General features: G+C 46.6%; 1 protein-coding gene across 7 annotated transcripts in view; it reads right to left on the bottom strand.

The window, feature by feature from the left end:
• Positions 1-19,067, bottom strand: part of LOC132833450 (PH and SEC7 domain-containing protein 3-like) — a 439,179-nt gene that overhangs the window by 168,328 nt on the left and 251,784 nt on the right. Inside the window, exon 1 of one of the 7 annotated variants that reach the window (XM_060851754.1) lies at positions 16,764-17,252. The exons of the other annotated variants lie outside the window; for them this stretch is intronic. The gene's annotated coding sequence lies outside the window, so the exon portion shown is untranslated. Of the gene's footprint in view, positions 1-16,763; positions 17,253-19,067 lie in introns of those variants that run through there. 7 annotated transcript variants of the gene reach the window in all.

Raw genomic sequence — 19,067 nt, 5'->3', positions numbered from 1 at the left:
TTCCCAGAGCCTGGGGTCTAGGTAACTAAAGTCAAAGCCTACTCACTGCTAGAGTAACTGTGACTGGGAAAGCACAAGAGGCCAGGGTTAGAGCCCAGCTATCTCAGAGTCTTGTGGGCCTGGAGACAATCACAGAGACTGTGATCAGAGAGGTCATGGAGGGTTTGTCAAACACTGAGGCAAATTTTAAAACCAAGACGTTGCTTGACCAGGAGCGACTGTCAGTCTGCTAGCCAAGAGGTTGAGGGAAGAGAACTTCCTCGCACAGGCAGAGAGTTTGAGATGATGTGAAGGTTTAAGAGGGTAGGAACTGGACGACTAGCCAAGCGTGTGTCAGAATAGTCAGGATAGAAGGAATGGATGATAGCAATTGAGATGAGGCAAGTGTGAAGTTGAGTGATGCTATGGAGGTGAAGGCGGATAATCTTAGTGAAGGCACGAGTATGAAATAAGAAGCTGAGTTGGGGTGTCACATTGCAGTTGAACAGGATGTTGGTGAGGCCACTTTTGGAGTACTGTGTGCAGTTCTGGTCACCCTGCTACAGAAAACATATTGCTAAATTGGAGAGGGTTTACAAAAGATTTACAAGGATGTTACTGGGAATGGAGGGTTTGAGTTATACGGAGGCTGGGACTTTGTTCCAACAGAGCAGAGGCTGAGGGATGGCCTTACAGACGTTTATAAAGTCATGAGAGGCATGGATAGGGTGAATAGCAAAGGTCTTTTAGGGTAAGGGAGTTCAAAACTAGACGGCATAGACTTAAGGCAAGAGGGGAAAGATTTAAAAGGGACCCAAGGAGCAACTTATTCACACAGAGGGTGGCACAAATGAGGAATGAACTGCCAGACTCAGTGGTGGATGTAGGTACAATTACAACATTTAAAATACATTTGGACAGGTACTTGAATAGGAAATGTTTTGAGGAATATGGGCCAAATGCAGGCGAATGGGACTATTTTAGTTTGAGAACATTGGCCAGGGTGGACATGTTGGACTGAAGGCTGTTTCGATGCTGGATGACTCTATAACAGACTGGTCTAGGTTTGGAAGTAAATGAATGGTGTAGCTGGCCAAACTACATACCTCAAATCTAATCTCAGAACCTAATCTTCCATTTCCCAAGAGGAATATCTCACATTTCTCCAAATGAATGAAAGAAACTGTTCCTACATCAAGGCTTGTTTTCCTTATGGATCTGACCAGTCAACAGGGAAAGGGTGGTTCTGTTAGTCACAGCTGATCCAAGAGTCTTAAAAATAGTGAATGTTCCAGCTTGCAGTCACCCAGCTCCCTGAAACAATTTATGCCCTTCGCAATAAAATCCAGGCTTCACTGATCAAGGCAGCGCCTGGGCCATTCCTTCCTAAAACTTCTGTCTCTCTCCTTCCCCAAGATCCTGCCTGAACATCAACTCTACATGATGCATCCTAATGTGGCATGGTCTCAACCTTTGCCAGATCACCCATGCTGCTTCATGGGAGCCCAATTTACAGCGGTGAAGGTGCTATATAAATGCAAGCGGCTTGTGTAAATGCAAGGTACATTGTTCATGGTGAAAATCACACATTCTTCCAAGTGCTCTTTCCACACCAACTTAGTCTATTTGCCTTTTCCCATAAAGGGTAGAGGTGGAGTGGGAAAGGAAGGAACAGAGAGATGTTGATGGTGTGGTGAAGTTTACACCCTCATTTCCGATAAAAACACCAAAAGACAATGTCGTCATGACTGAGATGGGCTTTTCCCAGGGTGGAGGAGATGTCAGACTGCCAGTTTCTGGAGATGTTAATCTCAGTCCTGCTCCTGGAGACTGTAACAGAGAAGCTGCTGATTGTACTGACAGGACCTGTTCCATTATTAACGTGGGAGGAAAAGCCAGGTTTCAACTCTAAAAATTGGCCTGGGAATTGAGAGTAAGCGAGGCAAACCCAGGGCTGTGCTTTCACTGTCTTTTTAATTCTTTCGCAGGATGTGTGTATCAGACTGAGAACTGTTGCCCACCCCCTTATTATCCCTGAATTGAGTGCCTCGCTAGATCATTGCAGAGGACAGTTAGGAATCAACCACCTTGCTGTGGGTCATCCAAGTGTGGCATGATCTCAACCTTTACAAGATCACCCATGCTGCTTCATGGGAGCCCATTTTACAGCTGTGAAGGTGCTATGTAAATGCAAGCGGCTTGTGTAAATGCAAGGTATTTTGTTAATGGCGAAAATCACACATTCTTCCATGTGCTTAAGAAAGGATGACAGAGTTCCTTCCTTAAACGGCACCTCAAATGGGTTTATGACGATTGATGGTACCGCCATCATTGCCACCTTGGAGCGTGCTTTCCAATTTCAGACTTTTATTCCTGAATTTAGATTCCCATCAACTCCAATGGTGTAATTCAAACCCATATCCCATGATTATCAGCCTGGGGCCTGTTAGACAGCGAGGCTGGATACATGAGCACGTCACAGAACTCCTGTTGTAGCCAGGAACATTCTCCAAATTGCTCAGCCATTTGCGCAGAAAGCCAAATCCACCAGGTGAGTGCTAACAAACCCTGAACCCTAATTTGTAAAAGGTAGCATGGTCCTGATGCAGCAGTTGGTAGCACTCAGTCCTGGTTTCAATCCCACAGAATAGTCAAAATGGCTGAACACCAACCACCTTCCCCCCCCCCCAGCCCCCAGCCAAAAGGTGCAGGACTGAGGGAGTGCTGTTTTGTCAGAGGTGGTAGCTTTCAGACAGGGGCCAGTTAAACTGGTGCCACAGATATCATTTGGACTATGCCCTGAAGAGCAGCGGGCTGATATTCTGGGCAATATCGGCCTCCCCACATCACACAAAACGTTGTGTCATGCTTCTGTTGGAAGAGCTCAGACTGACTGTCACTTACCCCACACCGAGTCATCCAGCACAGAAACAGACCCTATGGTCCAACTAATCCAGGCTGACCATAATCCCAAACTAACCTAGCCCCACTTGCCTGCGCTTGGCCGATATCCCTCCAAACCTTTACTATTCATGAACTTATCCAAATGTCTGTAATAATTGTGCCTGTATCCAACACTTTCTCTGGCAGCTCATTCCACACACTAACTACTCTCTGTGAAAAAAATTGCCCCTCATATTCTTTTTAATTCTTTCTCCTCTAAAATTATGTTCTCAAGTTCTCAACTCCCCAGTCCTAGAGAAAAGACCCTTGTCATTCATTTTATCTCTACCCCTGATGATTTTTACAAACCTCAATAAGGTCACCCCTCAACCGCCGACACTCCAGTCCAAATAGTCACAGTGTCTCCAGTCTATTTTTATATCTTATTCCCAGCAACATGTTAATAAATATTTTCTGAACCCTCTTCAGTTTAATACCATCATTGCTATAACAAGGCGACTGGAACTGCACCCAGTATTCCAGCAGAGCCTCACAAACACCCTTCAAAGTGTGGAACCCAGTGATTGGAAAGACATAATATAAACGCTAGCCTTTATTTTTTCTATTCTCTCTCTGATCTCGAGTTAGCACATATTCCCTTTGGGCTCCCACTTAACTTTTATTTCAGTTTGTTGTTGTCACAGCTGAAGTTTCTTTTCATTTGAAACAGATATCAGTTTAGGGCATTTTCACATGCGGAATGGTCAGTGTAAGTTTCAGGGTTGCTCGAGACACAGCCTTACCTCAGCATTGGTTGTTTCTTTAAGGTCTCTAAAGGCTAGTTGGAAGAAAAACTCTTGAGACAAAGTTGTCGCAGGTCAGGAGTAGGCCACAATAATGGAGCCAAGAAGAACAGCTAAAATACTGATCTAGGCCAATGTGATCCATGCTTGGATCAACATCACCCAGGGGTTGGGAGGAGGAGACTGATATTAGGGGGAGAGAGAGAGAGAGAGAGAGAGAGAGATAGAGACAGAGAGAGCATGAGCGAGCAGGTTGTCACGAGATGGAAGGAGGGAACAAGCAAGAGAGGGAGAGATAGGTTGAGAGAGAGGGAGAAAAGATGAGAGAGAGCATGAAAGGACAGGAGAGAGACAGAAAGACGAGCAAGAGAATGAATGAGAGAGCGACAGAAAAAGCAAGAGAGAGAAAAGGTTAGCAAGGAAGGGTGAGAGATCAGGACGGAAAAAAGATGAGACAGACAAAAAGAGGGTGTTAGAGTGAGTGAAAAGAAAAGGTAAGGGAAATAGGATGAGTAGAAGAGGGGTATGGCAACAGAGAAATGGGGAGAGCGAGGGAAAGAGAGAGAAAGGTGAAAGAAATGGCAAGTAGAGAGAGGACTTGAGAGAGAAAAGGCAGCTGAGGGAGAGGAAGGGTTTCGGAGGGGAAGGGTGACGGAGAGGAAGGGTGAGGGAGGGGAAGGGTGAAGGAGAGGAAGGGTGAGGGAGAGGAAGGGTGAGGGAGGGGAAGGGTGAAGGAGAGGAAGGGTGAGGGGGAAGAGTGGGGGAGGGGAAGAGTGGGGGAGAGGAAGAGTGGGGGAGGGGAAGAGAGGGGGAGGGGAAGAGAGGGGGAGGGGAAGAGAGGGGGAGGGGAAGAGAGGGGGAGGGGAATGGGGGAGGGAAATGGGGGAAGGGAATGGGGGAAGGGAATGGGGGGATGGGAAAGGGGGGAAGGGTGAGGGAGGGGCAAGGGTGAGGGAGGGGAAAAGGAGAGGGAGGGGAAAAGGAGAGGGAGGGGAAGGGTGAGGGAGGGGGAAGGGTGAGGGAGGGAGAAGGGTGAGGGAGGGAGATGGGAGAGGGGAAGGGTGGGGGAGAGGAAGGGTGGGGGGGAAGGGGGGGAAGGGAATGGGGGAAGGGAATGGGAGGGGAAGGGTGTGGGAGGGGAAGGGTGTGGGAGGGGAAGGGTGAGGGAGGGGAAGGGTGAGGGAGAAGAGTGGGGGAGGGGAAGGGTGGGGGAGAGAAGGGTGGGGCAGCGGAAGGTTGGGGGGAATGGGGGGAAGGGAGTGGGGGGAAGGGAATGGGGGAGGGGAAGGGTGTGGGAGGGGAAGTGTGAGAGAGAGGAAGTGTGAGAGAGAGGAAGTGTGAGAGGGAGGAAGGGTGAGAGAGGGGGAAGGGTGAGAGAGGGGGAAGGGTGAGAGAGGGGGAAGGGTGAGGGAGAGGGAAGGGTGAGGGAGGGGGTAGGGTGAGGGAGGGGGTAGGGTGAGGGAGGGGGTAGGGTGAGGGAGGGGGTAGGGTGAGGGAGGGGGTAGGGTGAGGGAGGGGGTAGGGTGAGGGAGGGGGTAGGGTGAGAGAGGGGGAAGGGTGAGAGAGGGGGAAGGGTGAGAGAGGGGAAGGGTGAGAGGGGAAGGGTGGTGGAGGGGAAGGGTGAGGGAGAGAAAGTGTGGGGGAGAGGGTGAGGCAGAGGAAGGGTGGGAGAGGGGGAGGGAGAAGAGGAAGGGTGAGAGAGTGAGAGAAAGGGTGAGAGGAAGGGTGAGAGAGTGTGGGGGGAGTGGAATGGGGTGAGGGGAAGGGGGAGGGGAAGAGGGAGGGGAAGGGTGGGGGAGAGGAAGGATGGGGGAGGGGAAGAGTGGGGGAGGGGAAGGGTGGGGGAGAGGAAGGGTGGGGGAGAATGGGGGGAAGGGAATGGAGGGAAGGGAAGGGTGAGGGAGGGGAAGGGTGAGAGAGGGGGAAGGGTGAGAGAGGGGGAAGGGTGAGAGAGGGGGAAGGGTGAGAGAGGGGGAAGGGTGAGAGAGGGGGAAGGGTGAGAGAGGGGGGGGGGTGAGAGAGGGAGGGGGAAGGGAGGGAAGGGTGAGGGAGGGGAAGGGTGAGGGAGGGGAGGGTGAGGGAGGGGAAGGGTGAGGGAGAGAAAGTGTGGGGTAGAGGAAGGGTGAGGGAGGGGAAGGGTGAGGGAGAGAAAGTGTGGGGTAGAGGAAGGGTGAGGGAGAGGGTGAGGGAGAGGAAGGGTGAGAGAAAGGGTGAGGGAGAGAGGGGGGAGTGGAATGGGCGGAGGGAAATGGGGGGAGGGAAATGGGGGGACGGTGAGGGAGGGGACGGGTGAAAGAGGGGACGGGTGAAGGAGGGGATGGGTGAAGGAGGGGATGGGTGAAGGAGGGGATGGGACGGTTGAGAGAGAGGGGACGGGTGAGAGAGAGGAAGGGTGAGAGAGAGGAAGGGTGAGAGAGAGGAAGGGTGAGAGAGAGGAAGGGTGAGAGAGAGGAAGGTTGAGGGAGGGGAAGGTTGAGGGAGGGGAAGGTTGAGGGAGGGGAAGGTTGAGGGAGGGGAAGGGTGTGGGAGGGGACGGGTGAGGGAGGGGACGGGTGAGGGAGGGGACGGGTGAGGGAGGGGAAGGGTGAGAGAGGGGAGGGTGAGGGTGAGGGTGAGGGAGAGGAAGGGTGAGAGAATGGGGGAGGGGAATGGGAGGGGGGGAATGGGAGGAGGGGAAGGGTGTGGGAGGGGGAAGGGTGTGGGAGGGGGAAGGGTGTGGGAGGGGGAAGGGTGAGGGCGGGGGAAGGGTGAGGGCGGGGAAGGGTGAGGGAGAGGAAGGGTGAGGGCGGGGAAGGGTGAGGGCGGGGAAGGGTGAGGGCAGGGAAGGGTGATAGAGGGCAAGAACGTGAGAGGGGAAGGGTGAGGGAGAGAGGGGGTGAGGGAGAGGAGGGTGAGGGAGAGGAGGGTGATGGAGAGGAATGGTGAAAAAGGGCAAGAGCGAGAAAGAGCAGGAGAAGAAGTGAGTGGCAGAGAGAGGGCAAGCGGGAGGTGGATAGACAGATGGAAAATGTGGGGAGTGAGAGACAGAGCATAAAGCAGGGACAGCGCAAAGACCCAAGAGATAGAAAGAGAGATAAAGGACTAGAGGGAGTGAAAGAGGAGAGAAATTGAGAAAGGGATAGAGTCAGAGTCAGAGATAGTGAAAGAAAGAGTGTCAAAGGCATGAAAGCAAAAATGAGAGTGAGACAGCGAAAAGGGCAAAAGAGAGAGAGAGGAGAGTGAGTGTGTGAGAGAAAGGACAAAAGCAAGAGAGGAAAACAGCGAGAGTGAGAAAGCACAAGAGGAAATAAAGACTGACACAAACAAGTGAGAGACTAAGAGCCAAAGGGCAGGAGAGAGCAAGAGAAAAGGAAACAGGCATTGAGAGTAGGGCAGAAATGGAAAGAGGGAAAAGAGGGGCATGAGAGAAGGGGAGGCAGAGAGAGAGGGTAGTTCTACAGAGAGAGGCGGTGCGGGTGGAGAGGTTTAGTTTGAGGGAATAGGTAAAACCGAGAGAGAATGGGAACAAGAGAAAGAGAAAGAAGGGCATAGAGATAGGGGGACAGAGAAAGAGAGAAACAGAAATGAGAGGGAGGTATGAGTGAGAGGGGAGAGTGAGAAAGAAAAGACAGGGGAGAGAAGCAAATGTGGTGAGGAAAACTGAGAGATAGAGCGCAAAATGGAGAGAGAGAAGGAAGTGAAGAGAGTGCACTCTGCAGAGATGAGGAGAATTAGAGGAGAGAACGATGAGAGAAAATTTAACCAACATTTCCAAGGAAAAGTTGATAAACACACAGACAGATACTGAATAACTGCATTGATGTAGAAAACAAACACAGAACTCTGACACCTATAATATATTCTTTCACTTAGCTCCTCACAAGTGACACAAACATACACAAGTAGGAAGATAGAAATGACATGGAGGTAGTGTTTTCTCTCACCGAACCTTCGTTCCTCACATGCCCTGAAACAAACAATTTGAATATATAAATATTGTTTTAAAAAACTATAATGGTGAAGAAGTATCACTATTAATTTGAACTTGAACTGTAGGAATATCTAAGAGCTCGATCACAACTAGAGAGATAAGATGCACTTTGGTCTCATTCAACTAGTAATTATATGTATCGAAACTGACCCCCCTGCCTTGTACCTGCATCTAATGTGCCACTCCCACATTGGCATCCCCCAAGGATTCCTGAAAACTGTCCAACCCTGTATTGGCTCGGACCCACTTCGGGAATCTGGGACAGCCATCTAAAACAAATACTAGACCTGCTCACATTTTAATTGGAGATTAACTCTTACTCAGGGCCCAGAGCCTGGTATTGGTTGGTGCTGAGCCATGGACAGGCCCCAGGGAGCTGCTCCATTCCCATTCTCAGATGCTCAGTGGATGGCTCCTAGCCTGGGCTAAGCTGCCATCCTCTTCTTTCCAACCTGCCCTCAGAGCTGGGCCAAGAGCCTTGTGCTGGCAGAGCCTGACCCGTCGGCCATTTGCAGTTGACCCTCAGTTCCTAAGGGGGCTTGAAACCTTGTGCACAGGCCTCAGGTCTGCATGGATCAGTAAAAGTCCAAAAAGCAATTTCTAGGTGATCTTCTGAGACAAACTACACTGTCACACGGTGGAATTAGATGAGAAAAGGAAACAACAGGGGTAGGAGATTAATGAGAGATTGTGTTTGTCATAATATGACGTCTATAAGCCTGAGCAAACCCAGGCTTTATTGAGCTGAAGTACAGACAGAACATGGTAAGAAGGGATATTTTATCTGAAACACTGCAGACCCAGGCTCTGGATCCACCTGATTTAACCTCCCAATGACATAGCTGCCTTTCAAAACCCAGAGAAATACTCTTGGTTTTACATTGCTCAAGTAGGAGTCCCGAGACGCAGGACACGGAGAATTGCTTTCAAAGAGAGTCTGGGGAGGGTTTTTTTTTCTCTCTGACCTCGTAAAGTGAAGTCCATAAAAACAGATCAGGATCTGGAGAATGTGACCCAATAGAAACCGGGGCACATTAGGATCTGTCTCAAAAGTTGAATTTTCCAAATTTTGCGCAAAACTTTCAGGGGACTTCCCAATCATGAACTGCACTTCTGAATTTCACAAATATACACAGTACCATGAATCTCATTTTAGGCCTCTCTTCTAATTTAAAATGGTGATTTGCATCCTATAAAAGTAGCCTCTCTATTGGTTGTAACAGACCAACGTGACATCCTGCCATTCAATACATACCACTGCAACACAATACAGAAACAGGGCGAAAGTTTAACACAATAAGTTACAATCTTCTACAGCGCCTTCCAAATCCATGAGCTCTATTACCTAGATCAAGGGCAGCAGGTACATAGAAACACCACTACCTGCAAGGTCCCCTCACACTATCCTGACTAGGATCTGTATCACTGTTCCTTCAATGTCACTGGGTCAAAAATCCAGGATCTCCCTCCCTCACCATCATCTTCTCCAGAGCAATTAGGGACGGGCACTAAATGCAAATCTCGCCAACAAAGGCTACATCTCATCAATGAATAAAAAAATGTTAACATCCAACCTACAACCAAGGAAAACCACAAATGTATGAGTCATGACAACACTGTGTTTTTAGAAAATGGAAATGTGATTCCAGTTCATCAGCATTCTCAGTTCTTTTCCTCTGCTGCTCCAACTCTACTCACTGACACACTGTAGAGAAGTGAAATAAACAATGTACTGATTACATGGTATATGAGGTAACTCAGACAACATTCACATTTCGGAATTTAACGTACAGCAAAGGGTCGATAAAGCCTTTTGGAGAAAGGGAGCGAAAAGAGTAGCAAGAGGAGGAAGAAGATGTAATCCAACTTTTTGCTTTATTCCCCATTATTATCTTAAAACTTGGAGATGGCTGAAAGGGCAGTTAATTTTAAAATTAGATTTACAATTATGAAATTAATAAGGATGGGGGGGGGAGAATCTATGTATATATTTTAATTCTTACACAGGCTGCGAATATCAGATTTCAATTTTGGGTTTATTGCCACGTGTACTCAAATACAGGAGTACTCTGAAAAGTGTACAAGGTCACCACAAATCTTAGTCACGAAGGTATCTGGGTACAAAATCTGAGGTGGAAACTAAATAACTCAACTAAAAGGCTTATCACGACAGTTCTTTTCAGTATGAAGTAGAAAAATAAAAGTTAGAAGTTAAATATTACAGTCCTTTATTAAGCCGTGGGCCTAACGATGCTCCACACTGGGCTTTCCGCATGAGGTGAAAATGTGTTGCTGGTTAAAGCACAGCAGTCAGGCAGCATCCAAGGAATAGGAAATTCGACGTTTCGGGCATAAGCCCTTCCCCATGAGGGCTCACTCTTTCCCTACGCTGGACACACTCTCACCTGTCACTAGCAAAGCCAACTGTGGTCACCCATCCCTAATTGCCCTTGAATTAAGTGGTTTACTGGGCCATTTCGGAGGGCAATAAGAGTTAACCACAGTGCTGAAAGATCTGGAATCAAATGAAGGCCAGACCAAGAACAGATTGCAGATTTCCTTCGCTAAAGGAAATTAAATAAACTCTTCGATTTAACATCAACAATACTCATTGCCAATTCTGATTTCTTAATAACTGAGATCAACTTTTGATACTGTATATCCAGCCAGCTGCTAAGGTGCAATTCAAATCCATGTTCCCAGGGCATTACCACAAGTTTCTGGGTTCTGAGTCCAGTGATATTCACACGACAACATTATCTCTCCTATCCCCACTCTCCCTACCATTTCCAAAAGGACATATCTTGTTCATGGACATTCAGCTCTTCTGCTGCTTGCCATGCCTTCTCCCCGCCTCCCTCACCTCCAACCCCTGCTCCAAAAAAAGCAGCAAGAAGTATTTAGAACTTTACTAGGTCTTAACTCCAGCCAATCAGATCAACAGAGTATGTCATATGGTGAGGCCTGCTGTTTTGCTGGTCAGACTGCCTTTATGCTCAGAGAATGAAGAACACCCTTCAAAGTTCGAATAGAGTTCAGCTTCCCAGTTGGTCTGGCACCAATCTCATCTTACTTAGGAGTATTTAGGAATCCATTTGGAGTTTCGTTTTATTACCACCCAGGCTTATTTCTCTAAATTCCTTGTTCACATTGCCTTTTGAATTGTCGCAATTGGAGCTGCTCACTTGAATGCTCCCAGCCCACTTTCCACATCCTTGAGAAGTCAGTGAGGCCATTCAATCCATTGCCAGTACAGCTTGCCAAGATAAGCAGACCAAAAGATTGTGATGATGTTGCAAGATTTGTTATCACAGCAGTGGATCGCTAGCCCAGAGAATGCAAGTGCAAATCCTACCACTCTATTTTAAGAATTTGAATTCAAGAGGAACTCCAGAGCTGATGTCAGTCAGAATGACCACCACTTTGTTGTATTTTAATTTTAAAAACCTGAAGTGGTTCACTCACATTCTTTGTGGGAGGAAGCCTTACTTGGTCTGGTCTACATGTGAAGTCTGGCACCTCATCAATATAATTTTCTTTAATTAAATAATAAAAAAAGAATATGCTGGAGGGACCCAGCAGGTCTGGCAGCATCTATGGACAGAGAAATGGAGTTTACATTTTGAGTCTGAAGATTTTGAAGAAGAGTCATATCAGACTCAATCCAAAACTCAAACGTTTTCTCTGTCTTGTTATGATACATGGGACTTGAGCTCAAAGTTTCTAGCTCAACACCAGGCAAACCACCATGATACCACAAAAGAAGGATGGGCTTTCAAAATGTTTTCAATGATAAAATCAAGGAAACAACAGCCAACAGCAAGTCTTTGCAAACATCAATGACCAGACACTCTACTTTGGTAGCGTTGTTTTGAAGAATAAATGCTGAGGATGCCAACCACAACAAGTTCTCTTCGAGTTTTGCCATAGGATCCTTTACATGCATTGAAGTGTGAAAGTGCAATAGCTTTTGTCTTTTGCTCCACACCCCGTTGGCCATTCGTAATGGTGGAGGGAATATTAATTATTTGTTCATGACTCAAGAGGATTCATATGTTTTTACAGAGGGACTACAAGTAAACTATCAGTTTAATGCGGTTAAATCAGTAGACCCGGCTACAAGTTCATAATAGTACTGAACGCTGGCCACCATTGAGGGCTTTCGGGACTTGGAATTCCTCAGTAAATGGAGAAACAAGATTCAAAAATGTGTTGAGTACATTGAGCAGATGTGTACTAGCAACTCAGATACAAAGGCATGTCACATCCATCATTTTCTGGTTAATTTTATGCACTGTTATATCTTTCCTACAATTTAGGATTTGATTTTGAAAACCTGCATTAAACAGTGTGAAGGTGTGACTCACCTGCATGCTGAGCAGTTTTATTTCACCACGGCTCAGCACATTGAACGTTGCGGAATGAATCAAACCTACAACAACAGGCTGTCACCTTTGATGAGGCCTGCAGCTTAGGCTGACATTTTACTGCAGCACCCAGGGGATTGCTGAACTGTTGAAGGAACTATTGAGGGTGCAAGGATCCCTCAGGTTGATGCAAAACATTCTACAGTAATCTTTGTTAAAGGGCAGTGGAGCTCCTTCCCTTGTGTACAACCACTTTGTAGATATTTTCTAACCAACCTGTTCAGAAATGCGAGCATACACCTGTGGAGCAAGTGGGACTTCAATTCAAGTCTTCTAGCTCACAGGTAGGGACAATACCACTGAACTTCAAAATCCCTCCTAATTACACTTGATGGGCTGAATGGCTTTAGTTTTGATGAAGACCAACTGCCAGTCTAGTTATTTTCTAACCAACCCTGCACAGGGATGTTATTACATACCTCTGAATTGGTGAGGCTTAAACCCAAACCTCACAGCTGGGAGGTTGAGGCACTACCACTGCACCACAGCATTGACCCCACCCCCATTGCCATTTCAATTTTTTTTTCTTTATATCCAGATGAGCTCTTATACACATTTAAATATAATTTTGCCCCACTGCTATTTTGTAATCCATCAGAAATATTAAAAGCAGGTACCTCGTTATTACCTCATTGCTGTCTGTGCACATAGTTCATACTTTAAACAGCATATGACAATGTATCAGAGCATACTTCCTTGATTAGACTGTGCTTTCGGTACATTGGGAACTTGTTAAAAACTCTGCACAAAAGCAAACACCACGTCCACCTCCTCCATATGCCATTTCTGATTCAGTGTCCCAAGTGATAACTCCTTCCGCTTTATGGTCGAGCCTGGGCACATTATCAATCTGTGTTTAGATCAGGGATATGGGCATCTCCATAAAACACAGGTGTCAAGCCAGCCTTCAGTATGTCAAAATAAAGCTCATGTCAGTTAAAACATCCCTCAGGTTGTTAACTAGATTTGAAAAGGCAGCCAATCACAGCAGATTACAAGACAGAAGGGTGATTGACAAAAAATGTGCAGACACATTCAAATGAACATAGAACATTGCAAGTTGCTGTGTGTTTTGGGCAGGCATGAGGAGCAGTAATAAAGAAATAGAAACAATTTTAATAGGGAGCACAGAAAGAGGAACAGACCTGGGGGTGGGGAAGGTATGAACACTTTATATCTGAAAGCAGCAGCAAGGACAAATTGAGAAGGTTGTGGAATGAAAATAATGCAGGATCATTAGCTTTACAGATAGAGTTAGAAAGCAAGAAAGTTACGCTACACCCTTTTAACACACCATTTAAGTCCCAGATGGAGTATTGTGTTCAGTTCTGGCACCACACTGTAGGAAGGGCGTCAAGGCCTTGTAGAGGACAGAGAGATTCAGCAGAATGATGTCAGGAATGAGAAACCTCCCATTACATGGAAAGACCAGTGAAGAAGGGGATTGTTCTCCTTAGCATGAAGAACATTGGAACAAGGAGATAGATTCAAGATCATGAAGGGTTTTGACAGAAACTGTTTCCATTGACAGAAAAGTCAGTGATCCAAATGACACAGATCGAAAGTGATCAGCAAACGAATCAGCAAAGGCATGAGAAAACATGAAAAAAAATGTGTAATGCACAGCGTGAAAGGGAAGTAGATTCAAAAGTGAACTGATAAACTCTTAAAGGAGAAAAATTGACAGGAACGGGGGTGGGACTAAATGGATAACTACAGCAAAGAGGCACACACAGAGGGCAGGCCAAATGGCCTTCCTTTGTGCAGATGTAGTATTCTACCATTTAATGAGTATCTATAATGCTCAGCCTATCGCTACTGTGGTGAGGAGGTTTGCACACATTCAGGAGCGTTCATGTCCGAGACAATCTGGGACACGTGCTGCAGCTAATCGCCTCAGAGCAACAACTGCAATACAAACACATTCTCAAAAAGAGAGATGGCAAATTCTTCTCAGACAAACCATCATGAACTGCAGGAAAGTCTCTTACAGGGAGGCTATAGTGGGGCAATACTGAAATAGTCCCATGCTTTGGGGACTTCAGTGGTCAGACAAAAGAAACTGGAGATGTCTCCATAGAAATGAGAAGGTCAAGTTGAGCTTTGACCAAGGTATTAAACATTCTGAAGAATTTGTTTTATAACGTGGAACTTTTTCTATGGCAGGAGAGTTGGTAACCAGAGGTACGTAGATCATAGAATCCCTACATTGTGGAAACAGGCCATTAGGCCCAACAAGTCCACACCAACCCGCCAAACTGTATCCCATCCAGACCCAGTCTCATACCCTATTACTTTACATTACCCCCTGAGTAACGCAGTCAAAGAGTGTGGTGCTGGAAAAGCACAGCTGATCAGGCAGCATCAGAGGAACTGGAGAGTTGACATTTCAAGCATGAGCTCTTTATCAGGAATGGAGGAGGGGGTGGTGGTTTGGGGCTAGGGGGAATGTAGCTGGGAATGCGACAGGCAGATGAAGATGGGGGATGATAGTGATAGATCAGAGAGGAAGATGGAGCGGATAGTTGGGAAGGGAGGTGGACAGGTAGGTCAGTTCACAAAGACGGTGCCGAGGTGGAGAGTTGGATCTGGGATAAGGTAAGGGGAGTGAAAAATGAGGAAACTGGTGAAATCGACATTGATGCTGTGTGATTGGAGGGTCCCAAGGCAGAAGATGAGCGTTCTTCCGCCAGGCATCAGGTGGCTAGAGGTGGAGGAGCCCAAGACTTGCATGTCCTTGAGTCAACATTTTGAGCATGAACTCTTCATCAGGATTGAGGGGCTGGCCTCCAGCACCACACCTTTCGACTCTGATCTCCAGCATTCGCAACCCTCACTTCCCCTGGCTAACATACCTAACCAACACATCCCTGAACACTTTGGGCTATTTAGCATGACCAATCCACCTAACCTCCATATCTTTGGACTGTGGGAGGAAACCGGAGCACCTGGACGAAACCCACGCAGACACGGGGAGAACATGCAAACTCCACACAGACAGTTGCCCAAGTCTGAAATCAAACCCAAGTCCCTGGCACTGTGAGGCAGCGGTGCTAACCACTGTATTGCTATTGACTTAAAGAACCCCACAAAGCAAATGACGAGATTTTAAATAAAACACATCTTTTCTTATAACTTTGAGTGACCGGCTAAAAGCATTATGCAAGCAGATATGATATCAACATTTACATTGAATGTTTGTATAGTTTTGTTTTAAATTAAGCAGGTCAACAATGTTTGGACACATCCCTGGAGGAGGTGGGACTTGAACCTGGAAAGTCTGACACAGAAGTAGGGACGCTGAGAATCCTCTTGAAATTTTTTTATATACTTGAAAAGGAGAAATATTCAGGTCTATACGGACAGATATACATGTGGACTGTTCTTTCAAAGAGCCAGCAGAGACTCAATGGGATGGATGGCCTCTTGCATTGTAATATTCTTTTAAACAGCTTGTTCAGGCACACACAGGGACCGGGGATTGAAGCAGCAGGGTTCAGGGGTCCAACAGGCCCATTGTGCTTGGGTCAAGGGCACAGTCGCTATGCTGAGACTGAGGAGTATGGGTTTGTGATAAATCAAAGCTCCTCAGTGCAGAGTGGAATGGGATGAAACCTTGTTCCTGAATGGTACCTATTTGAAATCCTACTCGGATTGTGTGCCTACACCCAGCTACAAACAGGAAATGGATTTGGTGTTGATGCATTCCCAAGCTGAACAGAAGAGTTACCAGCTCTCATCGGATGCACCTCAGGAAGAGCTATCGCGTTTAAAAGATAACAGACTGTGTCTAGGCATGCTGGAATCATCCAAAAAGGGGATACAAAGTTTGTTTTAAGAATCCAGAGCAGAGAAAATATGAATATATTAAAAAGGAGGGAGGGTAGCTGGGTACACAGCTACAGACACCTGCCACAAACCTTACTGAGTGCCCAGCAGCAGGAACAGAGATTACAATTGTGTTCACTTGGATGGAGATCAAACCACAAACGTACAACTTTGGGTGGGCAAAACAGGAAGAACCCATGAACAACTGCATTGAAACCATTTAGGATGTGACACAGCACAGAGAAAACACCAAGTACACAGCAATCCAACTCAAAGAAAACTACACCCATCTCACAAGCAGCCAAACCGACGGCTGAAGGCAGCATCGAGTTACAAACAGGGCTTAGAAACTTCTTTTCAAATCGCATGCCTGCAGGAAGGGGGAAGTGTAAAATTCAAGTACACTTTACCCTTTTTATGCACCTTGTAAGCACATTCACCACATTCTCGAGTCAGCCCAAACAGCTCACGCTAATGTAGCCACCATCTTCAGAACGTTTACTGATGCTCATCCAGAATAAGCAAGGCTCGAATCCTTCGAAAGAGGGATCACATCCCACATGATCCTCAATGCGCAGCACCAAAGGAATAATAGCCTGTTAAATCATTGCCAGAGTTCAGCGTGAGCTGAACAAAATAGGAAGTCCTAACGCCTATCAAAGAAATGCAGCTCTCCCTCAAACTTTACTCAAGGCACTGTATATTCCAGTAGTCAATCTCAAACCTTACAGGAGTTGGAGACAATTGAAAATCTTAAATAAAAAGCAAGAATGATCATACTTTAAAATAACAATGACTAAATCTAACTCCTCGGATTTATTCTGCTCCCCCACCTTCCTCAATTTTAGATGCATGAAAAAGTGAGATTGTTACCTGCAGTAAGGAACCACAACCCATAATGGTCACAGAAATACATCCATGACTGTTTCTAAGCACAAAGAAACAGTTCAGCTCCTTCAAGGGATTTCAGTCCAGCTGCTGCACATCAGGTGGGTGAAGAGTTCTCCCCACTATCCCACATCTCCCATAATCTGCGCTTCTATTTTCTTTTCAGAACAAACTATGGAGGCACTCCCCTTGCAGCCTCTAACTCAAATTCCAGATGAGCGTGATGGGGGTGGAGGATGGGTGAAGCCAACAGAGCCAGCTGTCTAGCATTCCTCGATCAGCCCTGAGTGTGTGTCCATTGCAGTGACCTCCCCTACTCCCCAGCACTTCTGAGGTTGCCACTGTCCACGTGTCCGATCAGAAGTGACAGGCTCCCGTTCCCCTGGGCTGCCACGTTAGTTAATGCAACACGGAGCAGTTTGCCAGCGCGGCTCTCTGTTCCTGCTGATAGGTTCAAAGCAGACGCTGCCTGTCAGTCTGCTGTCCACAGGCTTTGGCACTGCTGACTGCACACTCACTCATTCTCAGCTGGCGGTGCACTGAGGAACGGATGCATTTAACCCTTCGTGACCCCTGCAGTTGTCATGGCCTCACTGATGAATAAGGTTGTGTGGGAGCCAGTGTCCATGCCACAACAGACCAAAAAGGTCCTGGTTCAACTCCCACCTAAGACCATAAGACATAGGAGTAGAAATAAGGCCATTCAGCCCATTGAGTCCACTTCCCCATTCAATCATGGCTGATGGGCATTTCAACATCACTTATCTACACTCTCTCCGTATCCCTTAATTCCTTGTGAGATTAAGAATTTACCTACCTCTGCCTTGAAGACATTTAACGTTCTGGCCTCCACTGCACTCTGTGGCAATGAATTCCACAGGCCCACCACTCTCTGGCTGAAGAAATGTCTCCTCATTTCCGTTCTAGATTGACACCCTCTAATTCTAAGGCTGTGCCCATGGGTCCTAGTATCCCCATCTCATGGAAACAAATTCCCAGCGTCCACCCCTTCTAAGCCATGCATTATCTTTTAAGTTTCTATTAGATTTCCCCTCAACCTTCTAAACTCTAATGAATACAATTGTAGGATCCTCAGCTATTCATCGTATGTTAGGCCTACCATTCCAGGGATCGTCCATGTGAATCTCTGCTGGACACGCTCCAGTGCCAGTATGTCCTCCATGAGGTGTGGGGCTCAAAACTGGACACAGTATTCTAAATGGGGCCTAACCAGAGTTTTATAAAGTCTCAGTGGCACATCACTGCTTTTATATTCCAACCCTCTTGAGATAAATGACAACATTACATTTGCTTTCTTAATCACAGACTCAACCTGCAAGTCAACCTTTAGAGAACCCTGTTCTAGCACTCCCAGATCCCTTTGTGCTTTGGCTCTATGAATTTTCTCACTGTTTAGAAAATAGTCCATGCCTGTATTCTTTTATCCAAAGTGCAAGATCTCGCATTTGCTCATATTGAATTTCATCAGCCATTTCTTGGACCACTCTCCTAAACTGTCTAAATCTTTCTGCAGTTTCGCCACCTCTCACAACTACCTGCCTGTCCGCCTAACCTCGTATCATCTGCAAACTTTGCCAGAGTGTCCCAGTCCCTTCATCCAGGTCATTAATATATAGCGAACGGCTGCACCCCACTAACCCCCACCCCGAGGTGTGTCACAGCGTATCCAAACAGGTCGTACAGCATGGAAATAAACCTTTTGGTCCAACTCATCTCTGCTGACCAGATATACCAAGGTGATCAGGTCCCATTTGACCTATATCCATCCAAACCCTTCCTGTTCAGATACCCATCCTTTTAAATGTTGTAATTGTATGCGCCTCCATCACTTCCTTGATTAAAATAATTGTAAATAAAAGTGAAACTGCTGCAGTCCCAGTCTTGCAATCAAGAGAGAGACTACTGGTGGGTGAGTTTAACCTGAAGGTCAGCACACAAGGGGGGAATTGTTTTTTATTCATTCACAGAACGAGGGCATCATTGGCTAAGCCAGCATTTATTGCCCAGAAGGTAGTTAAGAGGCAACCACATTTCTGTGGGTCTGAAGTCACACATAGGACTGACCAGGGAAAGACAATGGATTCCTTCCCGAAGGGACATTAGTGAATTAGGTGGGTTTTTCCAACAATAGACAATGGATTCATGGTCACCTTTAGACATTTACTTCCAAATTTTACTGAGTTCAAATTACACTATCTGCCATGGCAGGAGTCAAACCCAGGTCCCAGTACATGACCTGGGTCTCTGGATTAATACTCTAGTGATCAC

Source organism: Hemiscyllium ocellatum, chromosome 36 (genome assembly GCF_020745735.1).
Source record: "Hemiscyllium ocellatum isolate sHemOce1 chromosome 36, sHemOce1.pat.X.cur, whole genome shotgun sequence".
NCBI lineage: Eukaryota > Metazoa > Chordata > Chondrichthyes > Orectolobiformes > Hemiscylliidae > Hemiscyllium > Hemiscyllium ocellatum.
This window is presented reverse-complemented; position numbering and strand designations above follow the sequence as displayed.